This window comes from Phalacrocorax carbo, chromosome 1, assembly GCF_963921805.1.
Source record: "Phalacrocorax carbo chromosome 1, bPhaCar2.1, whole genome shotgun sequence".
Lineage (NCBI taxonomy): Eukaryota > Metazoa > Chordata > Aves > Suliformes > Phalacrocoracidae > Phalacrocorax > Phalacrocorax carbo.
In genome coordinates this window covers 100,445,872-100,464,784 of record NC_087513.1, presented here as the reverse complement: position 1 = coordinate 100,464,784, position 18,913 = coordinate 100,445,872, and the positions used below count along the sequence as shown (strand labels likewise).

Sequence of the window (18,913 nt, the reverse complement as noted above, 5' to 3'; positions counted from 1 at the left end):
GAGAAAAAGTAATTTCAAAAAATTATTAAAAAAGAAAACTGGAACTTATTAAATTAAGCAAGTTCAAATTAAAGGCCTATACTTTTGAGGAGACAGTACAAGGATGATTAAAATTTCCAGAGATAAATTAAGTGGAGTCAATTTTATTAAGCAGCATCATGTTTTTTTATAACTAGGATGAAAGTTTGGTCACCATCAAAAAAAGAAAATATTGTGATTTTGACATCAGTGTTAAATCTTTAAAAAGACATGAGACCTAGCTTATGCCTCATTTCTAAAAGAATGCAGAATAGTTAAGTCTCTCTGCTAAAAAGCATGCCTGTAGTTGTTTACACACAGACCTTCACTGAAAAAAGCTACAGCAGAATCTATGATAGCTTCAGAGTATACAAGGAGAATCTCTTCCTAAACAAGTTTCTTCCAAAATTAATGGTTTATATGGAGCTACTAAGGCATATCAAGAGGAGCAATATGAGCAGCAATCAAATGCCTGAAACCAATTCATTTAGACAACAATTAAACACTTACCTTTGAACTGCAGGATACCCTGATGACAAACTGCCCTTTTGATATTCTCCAACATTTGCAGGATTAAAATAAATTAACTGCCAACTGAGATAAGTGCACGATAGGAGGTTTTACATTGCCAAACCCTGCATATGTTAATGTACTACATCAGTAACTCCTCTGCAGATCAAACCAGGGGCCTCCAATCCACTATACTGTAAAGGGACTGAAAGGCTGGACTCACACCTAAGTGAGCTTGCAAAACCTTTTCTAATGTTGACTGCAGTACTCATCCAGCAAGCGCTAAGAAGACTAGACTGTTTTTCAGGTAATCTCTGTGAATGTTGAACTACGCTGGATTTGATATGGTGAAAAAATTACATCTATGTTACAGAGATTTTAGAAAAATATAAGAAATAAACTTCAATGATCTTTCAGACATTGATCTTATCCCTTTCACAGTCACCGTAAACTCCAGGCAGGAACCTGCTCATAGCCAATAGCTACTACCACCAAATGGTAGTACTTTGTGTACACAAAGTCTACACTGTTCCCAAAAGACATAAGTAGTTGTTAAGCAAGTTTTGATCATAATTATAGCAGAATTATCTGAAAGAAAAGAAAAAAAGACTTAGCAGATTTTACCTGAGGAAGTGTAGTTTAATAATTATATTAAAAATTATATTTCAAAATGGTGATTTTAAATGCTGCAAATGGTGGACTATTGAATTTCCTATCATGCTAATAATCCATCTAGGTTTCTTTTAAATAGAAAAGTTGTCAATAGAATCAAATCTTTTATGTTATTAGTGACAAAACAACTGATCTATCTTCAGTTTCAACAATGAAAATCTTAAATAGTTGCCAGATGAACAAGACTGCACACATGCACTGATATTTGTATGTTCCTTTAGAGAGCTCATGCACAGCTACGTGAGCTTCAGTGAACTGCATGAAGATTGCAAACTCTGCCTTTCAAGGTCTGAAAGTCCCTTGTTCTAGTCCTAGCATTAGGGTTCTGATAGTAACTACAATATATGGGCAGGTATTAGAAGACACCAGAATATAGACAGAGCAGAAAGCTCTGTCCTTCCAAAATCCAGTCAGAAGTTATAACTTTCTATTCAACCCATCCAACACCAAGGCTTTGGTGTTTTTTCTTTTAGTACTCACGATTTTATGCATTCAGCACTTGTGTACCAGGTGTTCTGTCTTTACTGTCTCATATCTTGAAACATTTGTTCTGCTGCAAGGCCAATTTTAGTTGTCCAAGAAAAGGTTTCCAAATTGATAAAACCTCTCTGGTCATGACACCAGACTAAAACTGTTAAAATAAATTATTTTAACAGTTTACTAAAATGTAACTCTTGGTCTGAGGCTCTGCAACAAAAACTGTACCTTCAATAAATATTTGTGGTTCAATCTTAGAGTTTTGAAAATGTGTATGATGGCAGTATTGAAAGACTGTTAACTATACAAGCAGAACAACGTAGCCCAGTAACACATATTAATTAAAAACAGGGCTTGCTCAGTGACAGATTGAGATTATACAGCAACTATCTCACTTCATCATTACCAAACTGGTACAAGACTTAAAACTGCAGAATAAACTGAAATTATCCTGTGCATTCATGTCACTGATGGGAAAAGAAATCAAGCGTGAACCAGAAGGGAAGGGCAGGGGTAGAAAGGGGAGTGCCAGGCAAACTACTGAAAGTGTACTTCAGATACAAAGCTAAAAGGCAAAAGTCAGAGCTGTGGGCTCAGGAGGCATGACATGGGATGTGTATGCACATAAGATTAGGAGAAAGCGTAGGTCAGGAATGTGCAAGGGTGCTGGGGGGCTGGAAGAAGGAATATTACACTGTGGCCTGAGCGAAAGATGTGAAAAAACGATTCGACTGGGGATTTTTGGGCAACAGTGGAAAGAGCCAGCAGGGAGCTACAGAAGAAAGACAAGAAGGCTGACATAAAAAGATGGGGTAAGAGGTGAATCCTTGGTTTAGGAGGCAGAAGAGTTGTGGCAAGCAGGGAAGAAAACTGAGCTGTTGAACACAACGTTGGAGGCGGGCAAGGAAACCTCAGTGAGTAAAATGTGTGCAGCCTCATCTACTGACAGGGATGGTAGGGTGGAGACAGTTCGCTGCAAATTAGAGGCAAAAGAAGGTAATGAAGGTAATGACTGACAAATCAAGCTTGGTAATAATAAGGAAAACAAAGAGCTCAGTTTAGTGCTTTTATCATTGAATCATTAAGGTTGGAAAAGACCTCTAAGATCATCAAGTCCAACCATCAACCCAACACTACCATGCCTCCTAAACCATGCTCCAAAGTGCCATGTCTACATGTTTTTTGAACACCTCCAGAGATGGTGACTCCACCATCTCCCTGGGCAGCCTGTTCCAATGCCTGACCACTCTTCCAGTAACAAAATTTTTCCTAATACCCAATCTAAACCTCCCTATACTTTCACCCTTGCACTGAGAGCTCTATAGTAACTCATTAAATTGTATTAGATGGCCTGTAATGTAGAAACTTGAGAATTTTAAATGCTCAACTTCAAATACTTATGTCTCTGGTTTAGGAGGTAAAGACTCATTTGCATTGACTTCAGCTTTTGTGGTTTCTTTCAAAATACTTTTTTTTCACCTGTGGCAAACGGATAAATATTTCACCAATTTATATACTACCAAGGGCCTTTTCATACTACTAGTGAGCAACTAATGTGTTGCTAGAAAGACAAATAACCGATTAGTTGTGAAATAGTTCCACTGATACTGAAACTAGCATTAAATCTGAAATTTTAGAAAAGGGAAACTGTTGTCCAGTGAATTTCTGAATATTGTTGTGTCTGCTTTTATACCTGTGCATAGTGGACATAAACTAAAATAAATGGAGACTAGTTAAGGAGATAAGATTTACAGCTCCGCTTGGTCTTTAAGGTCACACTCTTTGAAAGAGTAATTGTTCTTCCTGGTGCTTGCTGCTGCTAAAAAAGTTAACAGCAACTCGAATATCTAGTCAGTAGTGATAGAGATATATGTACCTAACCCCCAACAACCTACAACCTAGGTACAAGAATGCCTCATGCATCTTTCAATTTGCTCTTATATTTTTAAGCTGACAAACCCGTTCTCAAAGGAAAGTCACCTTCACGTACACACAGGCATTGCCACAGATATACACACCCATAGCAAATGCCCACTTTTTCAAGGAGACTAATTTTTATTAGCGTTCCTTTATTTTTTGATATTTCAGATGGGGTTGCTGCAAAGTAAAAAAATTGTTTTATGATGTCCTTTCCAATCAGCATCATCATTTTTATTCCAAATAGCAATTAACTTCCTGCCTAATTCATCACACTTAATTTAAACCAAAGCATGCAGCGATGTTGAGAGCTGCAGTCGTGGCATTTGTGTTTGGCTGAGGTAGTGGTCACTAGCAGTCTCAATTTATCACTTTTAATTTAAACTCCCATGGCAATGATTTTCATTCTTAAAGCTATGACTGGCACTTATGGATTTCAAGATCAAAGGGGAAATAAACTACAGTTAAGAATTCAACCACTCAGATCAATGAAAACCTGTTTTATAACTGAGTGTGCTCCAGTTAAATCCCAGCTGCCTGACAGAAAGAATTCAATGTTTCAAACAGTTCTTTTCCCACTTAAACACTCAGAATAACTTTTTATTGCAGCAGTAAGCCACTACGGGGTGGACAGAGGTGGACTATCCATGTTATGTGCTCAAGAAATACCACAAAGCAAGTAAAGGTGAGCGCATCAGCCGAAAGAAGCATGCACTAACATCCAAATGGTGGTCCCTGGACTGTTTGATTGTTGCTAGTGTATATTTTCTCTTTTAAGACAATTGATTCTATGTATTATTTCACTGTTAGAAGTCAATAGCAAAAGCTTAAGAAAAATTAGTAAACGGAAGAACATCTTCATTAAATTCACTATTGTGAAAATAAATGTCAGTTATGTTTCTAGACTTCTTTCAAGGTCAATAATCTGGATTTTGTCCAATATCTCACAATTAGCAGTTAATTTGAATTCAAATTCTTTTTTATGCCTTTAAAAAGTTAAACAGCTAGGTACATATTTTTATACTGTTATTATTTGCTAACGTATTTACTGAAATAAATAATTTTTTAAAGGAAGACTGCATAGACCCATCCACATGTGTCTGTGTATAGTGCTGGCATAAACTCACCCACCCACATGTCAGAAAAATAGAGACTGAAGGAGAGAAACAGAATTCCACATATTATTCCATACTACTCTACATCATGGAATAAGAAACAGCCTACCATTCTTGTTCTATGGAAACTGGAAAGTAGTGTAAAATTGTTTAAAAAGTCCTCATTTAATATTTTGGGGGACTGTTTTTGTTTGTTCACTTGTTTGTTTTCTAACAAGCCTTTCCTCAACCACAGTTTTCCATCCAGGAGGAGACTGCTATGATTTTTAAAATCTCTAATAATCTTTCGCTGAACCTATATTTTTTGTTTTGAGATCATTAGTGTCATCCAAACACTGAAGCTTTTCTCACATTTCGGTTGTGAAATAACCAAACATGATTTGAGGGCAATTCTTTCTTTCATTAAACCCACTATAGCTCCTTGAATTCATAGGATTATCAGCCTTTACTCTGCTACTCTGAGTTGCCTACCTTCTCAATTTATCATTCAGTAAAGTAGCCAAAAGTAGCATGCTGCGCTTTGCAACCAAATTTCCCATGCAGGAAATATGCTTCAAGAAAAAATGAAGCAAAGCAGTACTAATTACAGGATTGATCATAAATGTTTTTCCTGTTAAAAAGAGATGACGAATTTTCAAAATAAATCAACTAAATTACTGGGCTAGTTGTGAACATTTTTCTCCCTGTGTTTTGGGTTTTTTTTTGTGTACAAATGATGAGCATGCTTAACTGCCCGTGAAATCTACAGAAGGATCTTAATTCTCCCAAGTCCGAGAAGTAGGGTATCTGCATCCCAAGGGAGCCATGCTCACCTCATGGACTGGTATGCCATACGTGGTTTTACATGCACAGACATATTCCTTACCTTCTAAAACGCAAGCAATTCTACCTACTTGCCTTCAAGGATCACTGACTTAATGTTTGCAATGTGCGTAAAAGCAACCAAATACTAGAGCATATGAACGCAGCAGAAAACATACAATAGAGTATAGGGCACATGAAGGTTAAGCTCTGAGAAATTGGGCTAAACAAGGGATAAAGGGACAACATACACACTGACAGATGACGATGATGCAGAATAAAACTGGGCTGTTATCATGGAGACCTGACCAAAATCATGTCGGCCATGTATAGAATTAAAGGCTGCATAAAACATAAAACATGATTCTGGATTAAGGTTTCTTGAAGAACTTCCCAGTCAGTTAATTTTGAACCTTAATTTTTTAAAATGTAGATTTCAGTAGCACCTTGGGTGTAAGAATTTAACATTCAATGTTTTATGGCTACATAAAAATAATTTCTCAAAGAAATGAATACATTATTTTGCATTAAAATGGCTGTGAAAGCCACCAAAAGGAAAACAATCTCTTTTATTAAAATATGGAGTATTTGTATTACTGCCAACAAATCTGTGCTATTCTTGTTTCCTGTTGCAAATATTGCAATTCTCCCAAAGGCCATCTCATATTGCTTTAACTCAGAAAAATGGAATCTTTTCACACTTTAAAGTCCAAACAGTATACTGTGATAACATTTACCCTTATTAAATCCTTTTATCTTTAATTATTGTAAAGGTATCTAAACAAGCTCAGTAGCTAAGCAAGAATTTCCAAGTAGAAAAAGAACAAAAGAGCAAAACACCAAAATCTATAAGCTGATTTTTTAATGCTTTAGGAAACATAAAAATCTGGTCAAAACACTGGCCACATAGTAATTAGGCTGAGAGTGTAAAGCTTGGAGTTTCAAGTGTTTCACCTTATATCAAGAGATTAGAAATACTCATATAGCATGCAGCGCTTAAATCCTTTACCTTCACAGTTAGTACATGCTTCTACCAGTGTACGAGATAATATGTGACCCCACATCATTCTGAAATAAATGTTACATTTTCAGTGTATTTTACTGATTAAGAAAGGACTAAGAGCCCGGTTTGTAAAACAAAACAGCTTCCATTAAGCATCTCAGTGACAGGGCGGGATTTTCGAAGGTGCTCAGTGAACTGCAGCTCTCAGTGCTTCCCTTTCACTGAGATGCTTAATGAGACCCGAGTTCCCTGAAGACCTGTCAATCCCGCAGAAAACATGCATGCACTCTCCTTACTCTCTGTGAGTACTCTCGCACCCAGAGCACCCACAGTGTGTGTATCGGTAACTGCATAAGAAGTACCCAACTTCTTGTGGTTAAGGTCTTTATTTTCGGCAGCTTTTAAATGCTTGTCATATCGCTACTTAATCCACAATACTCCACTGAGGAAATAGATTGGACATGTATCAAGTACTTAAAATGTTTACCTGCAAAAACTTAAACCGAAAAATGGGAAGACAGTTTAAATACAGAGTGTCAGAGAGAGTAAGGAATGGAGCACGCCTCACCTAGAAACGTTTTTGAAAGTATTGGATAGTTTCAATGAAAATGTAATTTTAGTGCTACAGGGAAATATAGCTCATGTATCAATCTCGTAAATGTGAAAATATTACAAAATTGTTAAAATATTTCAACTAAGTAAAATGATATTTTCTTACAGCAAATGGAAAGACATTAACATATTAGCATGCTTTTAGTATTAGACTAATGAATCAGTGGCAAATCATTATCTGCACACTGATTATACATATACTGAAAGACAGTTTTGTATAATATATAGATGCATATAGAAATAAAACTATATATAGTAAATATTATGCTTTTTTATCCTTTAAATTATATTAATGATAGAATAAATTCAATTAAGATTTTAATTAATTTTAATCCTCCACCAACTGAGAGACTGAATAATAGTGACTTACTCATAAAAACTGACACATATTCCACCCACTCAAATTACTTTTGAAGATGTTAGTCTTATTCCCCCTAAAACTGCATGAGAAAGCCACATTTTCTATGTCTCACAATACAAACGACATGTTAAAATGGATAAATGGAAAAATTACGAACATCTTATTCACACTGCTGCTTAAAAGAACTTAGATTTTTTTTTTTGTTTGTGAGAATGTAAAGGTTATCTAGAAAGTTTATCCACTACTGTATACATGAATATGGAAAACCAAGATCTGAACCGTTTTTTCATGCAGTAGCCTGCCTTTTGGAGCTGTTCACCACCCAGTATTGCAGCTAACATCTTTGGTGCTTACCTAGAAATCTCAGGCCGTCTTTACGAACCAGTTGTGTCACAGATTAATGGTTACAACATAAAAGCAAAAATTTTAAAGCGGAAGATAAAGAAGCAAATGTGGTGTTAGATAACTTGGCAAACAGATAAAGATACCCTGCAATAAGTCCCTGAAGCTGCACAGAACTGCGCTGATACATACTTTGGAATGTGATGTAAAAACATTACAATATCATGTTAATGCCTTAGTAGTGTCTTTGGTGCAGGTGACTCTAGGGGATACAGAAGCTGTATGGGCCAAGGGTGGAGGTTTTGGGACACAACTTACCTCCTTTTACACCAGCTCCTATGGGTTGCAACATGAGAAACTATTGGCAGTGAAATTTAGCTTCAAAGGCCTCCCAAATATTCCTTTTTAATCTGAGATTAACCACTTTTTCAGTATTACAGTATGCTGCACGTAACAAAAGTTACCACTGAAACCGGCACCACTGAACCTGATTGCTTCAGGAAAAGGTCGGGAGAAAAATGGACATAAAACTATGTTATTCTCACGATCATCTCGCAGCACCAAAATAATATATACCAGGGAACTAAGTTAATACAGCTCTGCAGTCGCACATGTTCTCTGAAAAGGTATGGACTTTAATCTTCCATGCTGTCATTTTGCTTTTTTGACCACACAAAAATGACTTCCAAATGCAAGCAAGCATTTTTAAAGATAAATAGTATCTAACACCACATTAGAAAAATGTGATTTTCTCTATTTCCTCTCCAAAGATTTCATAATCTAGTCAGAGTTGCATTATTTATAAACTAAAATCAATACTTCCTGTAAATTGGCATAGAGGGATGCTAAATATCACTTACATATTTTCCCCTTATTTGAATAGATCATATCTATGAATATAAGGCAATGAGATATCAAAAATTCACCTCACGTCTAATTAGTAAATGACATTTCTAGCTTGACAGAAAAATGTACGAGTTGAGGGAAGAAGGCAGACTCTTATCTTTATTGTTGACAGATCGTAGCCCATCATACTTGAACTACAGACTGAATTTCCTGAATCCCATTACTCCATTACCCTACCCTGTAAAAAAATTTTTAGTCCACATTGATCTTCAATTACAGGATAAAACAAATTGTTAGATAATTCTAGGAGAACAATCTAATTTTGAATAATGGAGCTTAGAGCTTCCTATTATGTATATATGAACCAGTCACTGGAATCAGACAATCTGTTTTCCAGACAGATTTGAGTTAATATAATAAAATGATCATCTATTCTAAGCTGTAAAGTACAGTATTGGAAACTGGCTGAACAACTTGTCAGTAACTTACAGGATCATACATCAGCTGTTTGCAGTGCATAACAAGTTCGAATTTATGAGTCACTTTGATAATGCACATTAATCTCTAAACACTTCAATACAATTATAGATCAAGCACATGATTTAGAAGCTTCTGCATGTATTATTTAAAAAGATATGGAAAAGAGAAGGTTAAAAATATTACTTTATATTCAGACAGAATAAGCACAAAGACAATTCTTGCAAATGTAGATTAATTCAATGAAGAATGAGATTTAATTAACACTGGAGCAATTTATAGGATTTGCCATTAACTTCAACAGAAAAGTTGTGACTAGTTATCTGAGTTCTGTGAATTAATGCAAAAGAACTAAGCAAGAATAAAGGGGTGTTCAGGGAAGATCAGCTGAGCAGGCCTCCCTTGCTTTGTATCCAGTGAGACATCTGTAACTGACTTCCAGTGAAACAGCTTTGGGACATTAGATCTAATTTTGGATTAGGTATTTTTTGTAAATATTTGCTTTAAAATTTCAGTTTTCAAATACTGAGTAGTTTAGTGTACAAGATGACATCGTTATTCCAAGAAAGAAATATGGTGATCAAATTGGTCTAATTTGCTGAATACATTTTTTTTAAATTATTATATTTAATATTTTTAAAGTTTATTTTTCACCTTATAAATTCTTTTATTCACATGCCTCTTCCTTTCACTCATGTTTTTCCTGGGAATGGTATCACCTTCCTTCTCCTTTTGACTGTCATGACTCAACATGTAGGCAGCAAAATAAAGCACTTTTATCTGATGCACTGTTTGCTAACTTCCATGTCACTTTAGTAAGCGAAAACAACCCAGGCTAAATACTCAGAATAGTTAGTCCTTCACAGAATTAGTTGCACTCAATCCAGAGGGTCAACGAAGTATGAAACTGATTTAAAATGGTTTTATTGAAAAAGTCCACTCTAGAACCTGTAGTCATGCCCTGAAGATCTAATGATATTCCTGCTTTAGTGAAGGTTTTAATGGAAGCCTTAAAAGAGGATAAATAAAGAAAAATATGCATATTTAATACACAAAAATCACTTCTCAGTGGAAACAAGATTTAGCACATTAAGAGTGTCTTTTTTTTCCTTCTTTTGTTCCTGGCTAACCAATAGACCAGCCAATCTTGACATTGGTTGTCACCCCCTGCCTCATCTCTGCCGCATTAGGATTCAGACTAGAATGTGAGGGCTCAATTACGACAGGTGCTGTTAAAGGTAACATGCATTTCTAAACTAAATATTAAGTGTGTATATACTGGCTAGTATAGTCTTTTCAGAGGTGCAATCTTTATTATTTGTTCATTGGAGACCCAGTATAAATTTTACCACAGTGGGAAATCATTTAAATATGTAATGCAGATATGAAGACAGTAAACAGATGTCTCTCATTGTTAGTCTGGGCAGACAAAGGTAGAAGCAGGTTATTAGAAATATTATCTTGGAGCTAACAGAACTGTAAAATAAGTAGATTTCTGAGGCTTTAGAAACTATGTAATTTTGAGTCTGCTCTCAAACTTATTCCAATGTGCACAACTTAATGCCATTATTGTATATAAATGAAAACTATTTCCAATCTGTGAGCCTGAGGCAAATGCATATGGAAGAGTCACAGAAGTGGAAGGAGAAGGGTTGTTGAGTGTAATGAAGAAACGACATTTTAAGAAGCAAATGAATCGGAGCAACCTGCTACCGACATAATTGCTTTAAAGACCCCATAGCAAACATCAGCAGAACTGCTTTGTAATTTACCATGTCCTTCATTTTGAACACGCTCCCTAAAGGTTTGCGTGAAAGTCATGACTTCTACAAACACAATTTGTTTTAGATTGACTAGCCGTGATGAATGTCTTCCTTTACTACCCTTGCCCAAAATCACTCCTCTTGCCAAGAATCCAGCAGAAGTCTTCATTTCACTTGTCATATACTGGGAACTGGGAACACCATAGCTGTGGTTGGTGTTTTTTTTTTTTTCTTTAATTAAATAGATTTCAGAAATATTTAGGTAAACTTTGAAAACAGAAGGTTCCTAATCTAACTCTGAAGAATTTTGTAAGTCAGTCAATTAACATTTGTGGCAGAGGCTTCTAATTACTTAAGCCACCAGTATATATCCGAAATATCTTGTACACTGTCTTGACTAGAATAATGATTCTTCTAACTATATATCAGCCATTGTGAGAGGTTCCAGCGAACTGAAATTTGCTTGATTATTCTAACATGGTTCTCAGCTGAGTGGTGTGCAGTAGCTTATTTAACATTATTGTTTAAAATCAGTGAAGTTGATGAATAAACATCTCATTCATCATGTGCTGAATGCCCTTCTCAGCTACTGACTATAATAGGAACAAACAAATTAAAGGCATATTTCTTATCCCAGTGCTGTATGCCTACCAATTTGTTTGTAACCATTATTTTACATTTTTCTCCACAAATGTCCCTTTTACAAATGGAAATAAACTATTATTGTTTAATATACAATTGTTGCAGTGTTTGGACGTGGTATTTCAGTGACTACAACTTAAATCAGAAGCTTGCTGAAAACGCATGTCACAGAAATTGCCAGCGGTTATAAATAATAGTGTGCTATGCAGTGAAAGAAACTATTATAAAAGCTGAAAGACCACACAGCTAAGTATATTATGGGAAAAATACTTTACAGTATTGATTAACCTCTTCTCCCTCCTCTTTCAACTTAGAATTTTATTTTCTTGTCCTCATATTGCACTACTTAGAGAAACATATCTTAAAGCTATACATAGCCTGACTAGCTTAGTGGATAATACCGGTGAAGGAGAAATGAAAGTAAATGGAATCAGGTTGACATTTGCTGCATTAAAGAAATAGCTGAACATCAATATTTGCCAATGGAAAAAGAACATGTTTGTTAAAGAAAATTTATAAGTATTTTAAAAACTTCAGAATATAAATCAAGATTGTTTTAAAAGCCATTTTTCACCTATGATTGCTGTGTTAGTGATCAGGCATATGTGTAAAGAAACATCAGCAAAAAGTAGCCTAAATGTACAGAGGTGACCAGCAGATGAAAGTCTGCGGGTAGTAACTATGCTGCACAACGACCTTGCCTCAAACCTTTGAATTCTGGCAGACGTGAAGAGTGTTCAACAGAATGTTAGTTGAACAAGTCTGAGAATTGAGATTTAGCATTTTTGCCTTGTTATTTTCTTTCCAACTGTAAATGCTTAATTTATATATACGCTGACATAAATAAGTGTATACATTGATATAATTTAACAAACTGGCAGAATATTCATTGCATAATGCTGAATGCCTTTTTAAAATGTATTTTTCAGAAATGACTTAAAATAGAGAGTACGCATCTCAAACTTTTTGTTGTTGTTGTTAGGAATCCCTCTTACTGTCTCCACATCACATTCAGTATGGACGTTTACAGACTGTCCCGAGCCAGTAACCGACGAGTTAATACTTCTCTTTAAATTTGAGTTAATACTTCTCTTTAAATTTTTCACATAAATAGCACCACCAGCACAGTTCTGCACTGCTCCCATGACAGTACAGGGTTTGGCAGAACTATCAATACAGCTGTAGGTGTCAGGTAAACAAAACCATAAATTTCTCATATATTGTCATCTATGAAAATTTCATGACCTTTCTTTCATGTGGCTTGAGCTCTAGCAATGTCTGATGGAGGTTGTTTTGTGACTGTTTCACAACAAGCTTTTATGCGAAATAGCTGTTCCTTTAGATTTATAAACCATTAACATAAACAGTTTGGAAGACGGTTCAAAGGGCTTCACCATGTTATTATGAAAAGAGCAGATTTCTTGACTTTAAAGTTACAAAGGATGATCACATCTGTAGAGATTTGAGACTCGGGTTAAAAAAAGGAAAGTTGACTTTTGATTAGGGTGAAAGTCAGATGCTACTATGGGAAGCAACTTAGGAAGAGTGAACAGAGAACTTCCCTGCCACCCCAATAAGCATCCTGAAACTATACTGTCATCAGCCATAAGGATTAGTCCTGACAAACCGTCCTGGTAGTGCCACTGAGACACTTTTCTGACAGTCAGATGCGGCTTTTAACAAGTTACGCCGTCTGCACTGTTATTATAATAACAAGGGTCTGGCGAACGAGTCTTATGAGGAGCAGCTGAAGAAACTGGGGTTGTTTAGTCTGGAGAAGAGGAGGCTGAGGGGAGACCTTATCACTTCCTACAACTACCTGAGAGGAGGTTGTAGTGAGGTGCGTGTTGGTCTCTTCTCCAAGGTCACTAGTGATAGGACAAGAGGAAATGGCCTCAAGTTCCGTCAGGGGAGATATTTCTTTACTGACAGAGTGGTCATTGGAACAGGCTGCCCAGGGAGGTGGTCGAGTCACCATCCCTGGACGTGTTCAAAAAACCATGTAGACGTGGCACTTTGTGGCATGGTTTAGGGGGCATGGTAGTGTTGGGTTGATGGTTGTACTTGATGATCTTAGAGGTCTTTTCCAACCTTAATGATTCTATGATTGTATGATTCTATAATGCTATATGCCATTAATACATGGTGATAAGAGTCATGTTTATTCCTGGAAGAGATACTGAAATCCTTCCATGCATTCCTCAGTTCTCACAGCTCTAAGAGAGTGAGGAGCCACCTATACTAGGAACAATGAATTGGCCGTAACTTATTTTGGAAAAAGAACTAGATGAAAGGCAATCTCTTTCAGACATTGGCAAGATTTCACCATCATATTAGGAAACATCTTATCACCGAGGATATATCTGCCAATAGCTCATGTAAAATGAAATATATTAGACAAAGGAATCCTGCCAGATTTGTATTTTCAGATTGCCTGAAAACCTCAGCTAGTCACAGGCTGCCAACCCTAGACAGACACAGCAAAACTAGACAGGTTAATATAGTTATAGGGTGTTTGTCCAGGCATAGTGAAGTCTCTTGTGCCTCAAACTTTGTCCACGGGTAGCAGGTCTTTGATGTCACAGAGACCAGAGTCACTCACAAACTGCAGAGCTGAGGAGGGAGAAAATGAGGTTTTTGGTATGCAATGGCAGAGGAGTATTTCTCTAGTGTAAGCTTTCCACCAAGGCAGGAAAGACATGCAGAAGGAGCCCATGAATGGAACGATGCCTGTAAAGTGCCCCATGGCTGGATGGTGATTTTAGGGGAAGTCACTGCTGTAGGACTTGCAGGCTGAAGGTATGCTGGGGGCTGCCAGCATGGAGTCTCACAGGAGCGACATGATGTGGTGAAGATGCGGACTGGACAATGAGGAAACTGCTCGAGTCAGAGAAACACTATAGCTACGGAGTGCCGCTCCTCAGTGATACAGTTGAAATGGTGGACTGAAATGGAGCAGGCACTATCTGTCTGTATAATCATGCACTGGGGATATGTCTTACAACTCTACTCCCCCTCTGCATAGCGTAATGTTGAAAAATCCCTCTGTTCTCAGGTAATAGAACATATGAATGCCCACTGAGGGAGTGTGTATGTGGACTATGATTTGGAAATAGGAACTATTGTTTTAAGTTCTGCTTTGCTTAATTATTCATTATTTACTGCTTTAATTATGTATGAAAAACCTCAAGTACTTCTGAATGTACTTTAGGCAATGTAGACTCTAACGCATGCTAAGAAAGTTATACAGTGAGGTGTCTCTTGCTTCCATTAGTCATAAGAGAAACATAAATTACTATTCGCATGTGATTGAGTACAACTACTTCATACTCAGCATATTTACTGCTGTATAAAACTTGCTCTCTCCCATACAGAAAAGGCATCCAGGCACTTTTCTGAACAACACTATTGTTAAGTATTTTTTGATAAGGCTTTTTTTGAAAACCTGTTTTACCTTTCTGTTGTTTACAAATTACTTTGGCAGTGATTTGGGAAAGCACTTAATGTGTGCCAATGTTCTTCCTTGAACAGGGACTTTGCTTAAGTGCTTTTCCGAGCAGAATCTTGTTCTGTTTATCTGTCCATTTATCCAAATTTAAAGTAGGGATTATTTTGATATCTCAAAACATTTTGAAACAAAGCTACACAAGAGTAGCATATAGCTCACTTCCTTCATCTCTCCATCTGCAACATCTATGCTTCCTAACACATCCCTACCCCATCTTTGTTTGCCACACTTGCTGGACAAGACACAGCACGTGCTGTGGTTATACACGAACTCTATATATGTTCTTTCTTTACTGACTAGCCAATAGACAGGTTAAGTGGTTGGTCAGCTGGAGTCTCTAGACCAATAAGCAAGACTTACACAGCTGAAACTTGCTGTTCGACTTGTACACCCAACCAACAGCTTGGGGACTGTAAGCGTCATTTTTCACACTTCTGTTGAGAGAATAAAATACCAATGAAATGTTTTTCTCTGTTATCGAATATCACGTTGGGTAACGGGTTCACAGTTCCTTATGCTGCCTGGCAGGCAATGTGACCACAGAAACTTTGTTTCCTTATGAAGCTCACGGGTAAAACCAAAAACATGGATTATCGAATTTATGAATATTTGTGCCAAAATAATCATTGAAGAAGTCATGAATGCTACCAAATTAATTTTACATGACTTACTCACATGAATGTTAGTAATTGTTTTTTCAGTATTTGATCAGGTCTGGTAATGCTTTAGTCATCAAATCACAGAGAGGTTTGTGGTATACAGTTTGCAAAGGCTTTTTCACAGTGTTATTTTCCTTTAGTCCGCTTTGTGCCATTGTTAGAGCTGAGCAGTGTCCTTAATCTTCTTGATGCTGGTGATTGCATGAGGAGGCAGTTAAGATTTTACTATTAGTTGTGGTAAGAGCTCTATGCATAAAGATGAGCCTTAATCACTTTTGAATTAGTTCACTTCTCCTGTCAGCAAATATTCTCCTTCTTTGATGCTCTCAGACTACTCTATTCACTAACTGTTGTAGAATACAATTCTTCAGTTTCTGTGGATGCCCACGGTACTCTTCATTTCATTACTTTATTCAGCAAAATGCCAACAGCATTATCTTCTCCAAAACGAGAGAAAAATCCCTGAAGAACAAGCTAATAATTTTGCATGTTTAAGGAAGAATCTGTTAATTTCACATAAACCATCAGAAAGAAAGGGCCACTAGAGGGAAGTAAATCCAATATGCTCAAAGAAAATAAAATGCTAGCTCCTCAGCTACTGTAATTTACTGCAGCTAACAAAGTGGTCTGGATTTACAACAGCTCAAGATATTGTTTTATATTCTTAACAAAGATATGACGATTGAAGAAAAAGGTATGACAACTGAAGAAAACAAATTACATATTTACAAAGAGGTCTATCACTTCATGCAATGTCTATACCAAAACCATTACAACAGTATGTATGAAAAGTTTACATATAAAGAGGTAGTGTGTCGTGTAGGTATAATTTATTATAGAACTATATCTTTCGGATTAGACTCACATCAAAAGAGAAAAATTGTTTTAAACCAATATGTTTGGACTTCTGGTAATGCAGCCCTTGTACACATTAAGATGTTTTTGATTTATTGTCACATTGTATATAATCTTGAGAACATGTGCACAATTGCAAACATCCAATAAGTACTGTCCATTTCAGTATAATTAAGATCATAAGGAATGACTGTAACCGTAGGTTTACTGTTTGGTGGTATAGCTAGAAAGTATAAACGCGATTATTTAGTATTTTTGGTTAATGTGGCAAACACAAAACTATAAATTGTTTACTAATAGCTGGCTAACATTAAAAATAAAAAGGTTACTAATCCTTTTATATGAGAATTTCGATGTGATTTATAAATATTAATAAAGTCTCTGCAACATTCTGAAGCTTTATTTCTACAGCTTTCTTTTCTGAGGTTAGACACCCTAGCTTTCTCCATATCACTCCTTATTTATGACTAAAAGTAACTCACAAAAAATGTTTATTGTCCTCTCCATAATCTCCATCAACCAAAACTCCATTAATTTTCATCCGTATTTCATATGACATTATCTTTATCTCGTTAACCTCTAAATATATAGTTACCGTGCTTATGGTTTTATACAACTACAGTTTGTAAGCCTACAAAAATGGTTTTATCTTTATAACTACGTTTTATAGATGCCTCCATTTCATTTATTACAATACTTTCTCCTGCAAAGCTGTCTTTTTATATCCAAATAAACTGACAGATATTCTGGAAGTCTGGTCCTAAATTCTCTGAAGCCCTTCCAACAGCAGTTTTAGTAATGTAAGAATTATTATAGGGAAAGCAAGCAGCCCACACTCTAGAGATTACTGTCAGTGTGTCACAAATTATCAAAACATTGGTCTTTTCCCTGTTTTGAGTAAGCTGCAGTGAAAATCTATATCCGCAAACCAGGAACAGACAACAGCAAAAGACACTTTTTAGAAACCCACCACTTAAATACACATCATGAGCTGTGTTAACACAGCTGTTAGTCAGTTTAAAAACAAACCATATATCTGGTGACCTCCACCTGTGCCTGCTTGGTGACTTGCATTTACTACCATGTAACAAAACATCTAAAAATAAGTATACATAGGGGTAGTTCCTAGCAGCACATGTTTTTCCTTTAATTAGAAAGGAAAAGAGAAATACAGGTTTGCAACATGATACATAGCCTAAGAGCTTAAGGCAATTCTCAGTGCAAGGCATTTATCATTAGGCATCTTACATAATTAGCCCTTCTGGTACCACCATTGCACGAAGGGAGAGTGAGTAGTTTTCGTGGTTTTTCTAATCCACTTTCATGAATATTATTAGTATTACCATTGTCATTATTGTCATCATCATCATCATCACAGCAAGCTGTTAATTTTTGTATGCCCAAAGGCAAACAAGTCATTACTTACTCATCAACAAAACTACTTGTCACAGATACGCAGGTAAGCAGATTTCTGCTAGGCTGATCAATGAAAGAACCCAGGGCCTTCCTACAGGTGGAACATAACAGGATCCTCCTGAACACCGGCACTTTTACTAAATACTTCCACATTATCCAAGGACTTGTACTCAAAGCTGTGTTTTTGCCAGTTCCGTCCCTGTTCCACATTAAACACTTCAGCTACAGTTGCAATGCCACTGCACAGTAGGTGAAAAACATTTCTGGAACAAATGTCAGCAAGGGATAATTTTGAAATAACCTTCTCTACTACAGTAACACAAGCCAGAAGGTAACACTGCTACACAGGTTGCTTTGTTGGTAACCTATGATGCTGCTTCTTGGCATAATAAGTATTTCTAAAGATGGAAGAGGGAAAAGTTGCAAAAAGAAAGAAAATATAGAGTTCTTTTAGTTTCCCATGTTTCTCATAAAGGTCAGCCTTGGACATGAATTTGTACTGAAATGGGGGGAAGAAAAAGCTCAAAACCAACAATGTAAAGGGGACAATTAAAAGAAGAAAAAAGCCTGTTAGGATACCTCACCTAAGGAAATGGCTCATACAGAGGCTGAAATACCTTACACAGAAGCATGCTGTATTAGTACTGTGAAACATGGATACTAAAGGAAGTGAGTTCACTTTCATTGCACCTTTGAATTGTGAAATTGCAATAGATAACTTGTGGTGTTTTACTCTTTCAAAATGGAAATCGTATGGAAAGACTTGGAAAAGCACCGGATGTATACTTCAGTTCTGACGAACCACTGACCAGTTAGTCTCAGGTAGTTAAAGCTTGCACTTAATTTTAAACAGGAAGATATGTTTTTCTGCCCTGTGTATTGGGGTCAACGACAAACTCCCAAAAGCACATAATGCCCT

General features: G+C 36.4%; 1 protein-coding gene across 3 annotated transcripts in view; it reads right to left on the bottom strand.

The window, feature by feature from the left end:
* Positions 1–18,913, bottom strand: part of EPHA6 (EPH receptor A6) — a 520,098-nt gene that overhangs the window by 224,676 nt on the left and 276,509 nt on the right. The window lies entirely within an intron of this gene.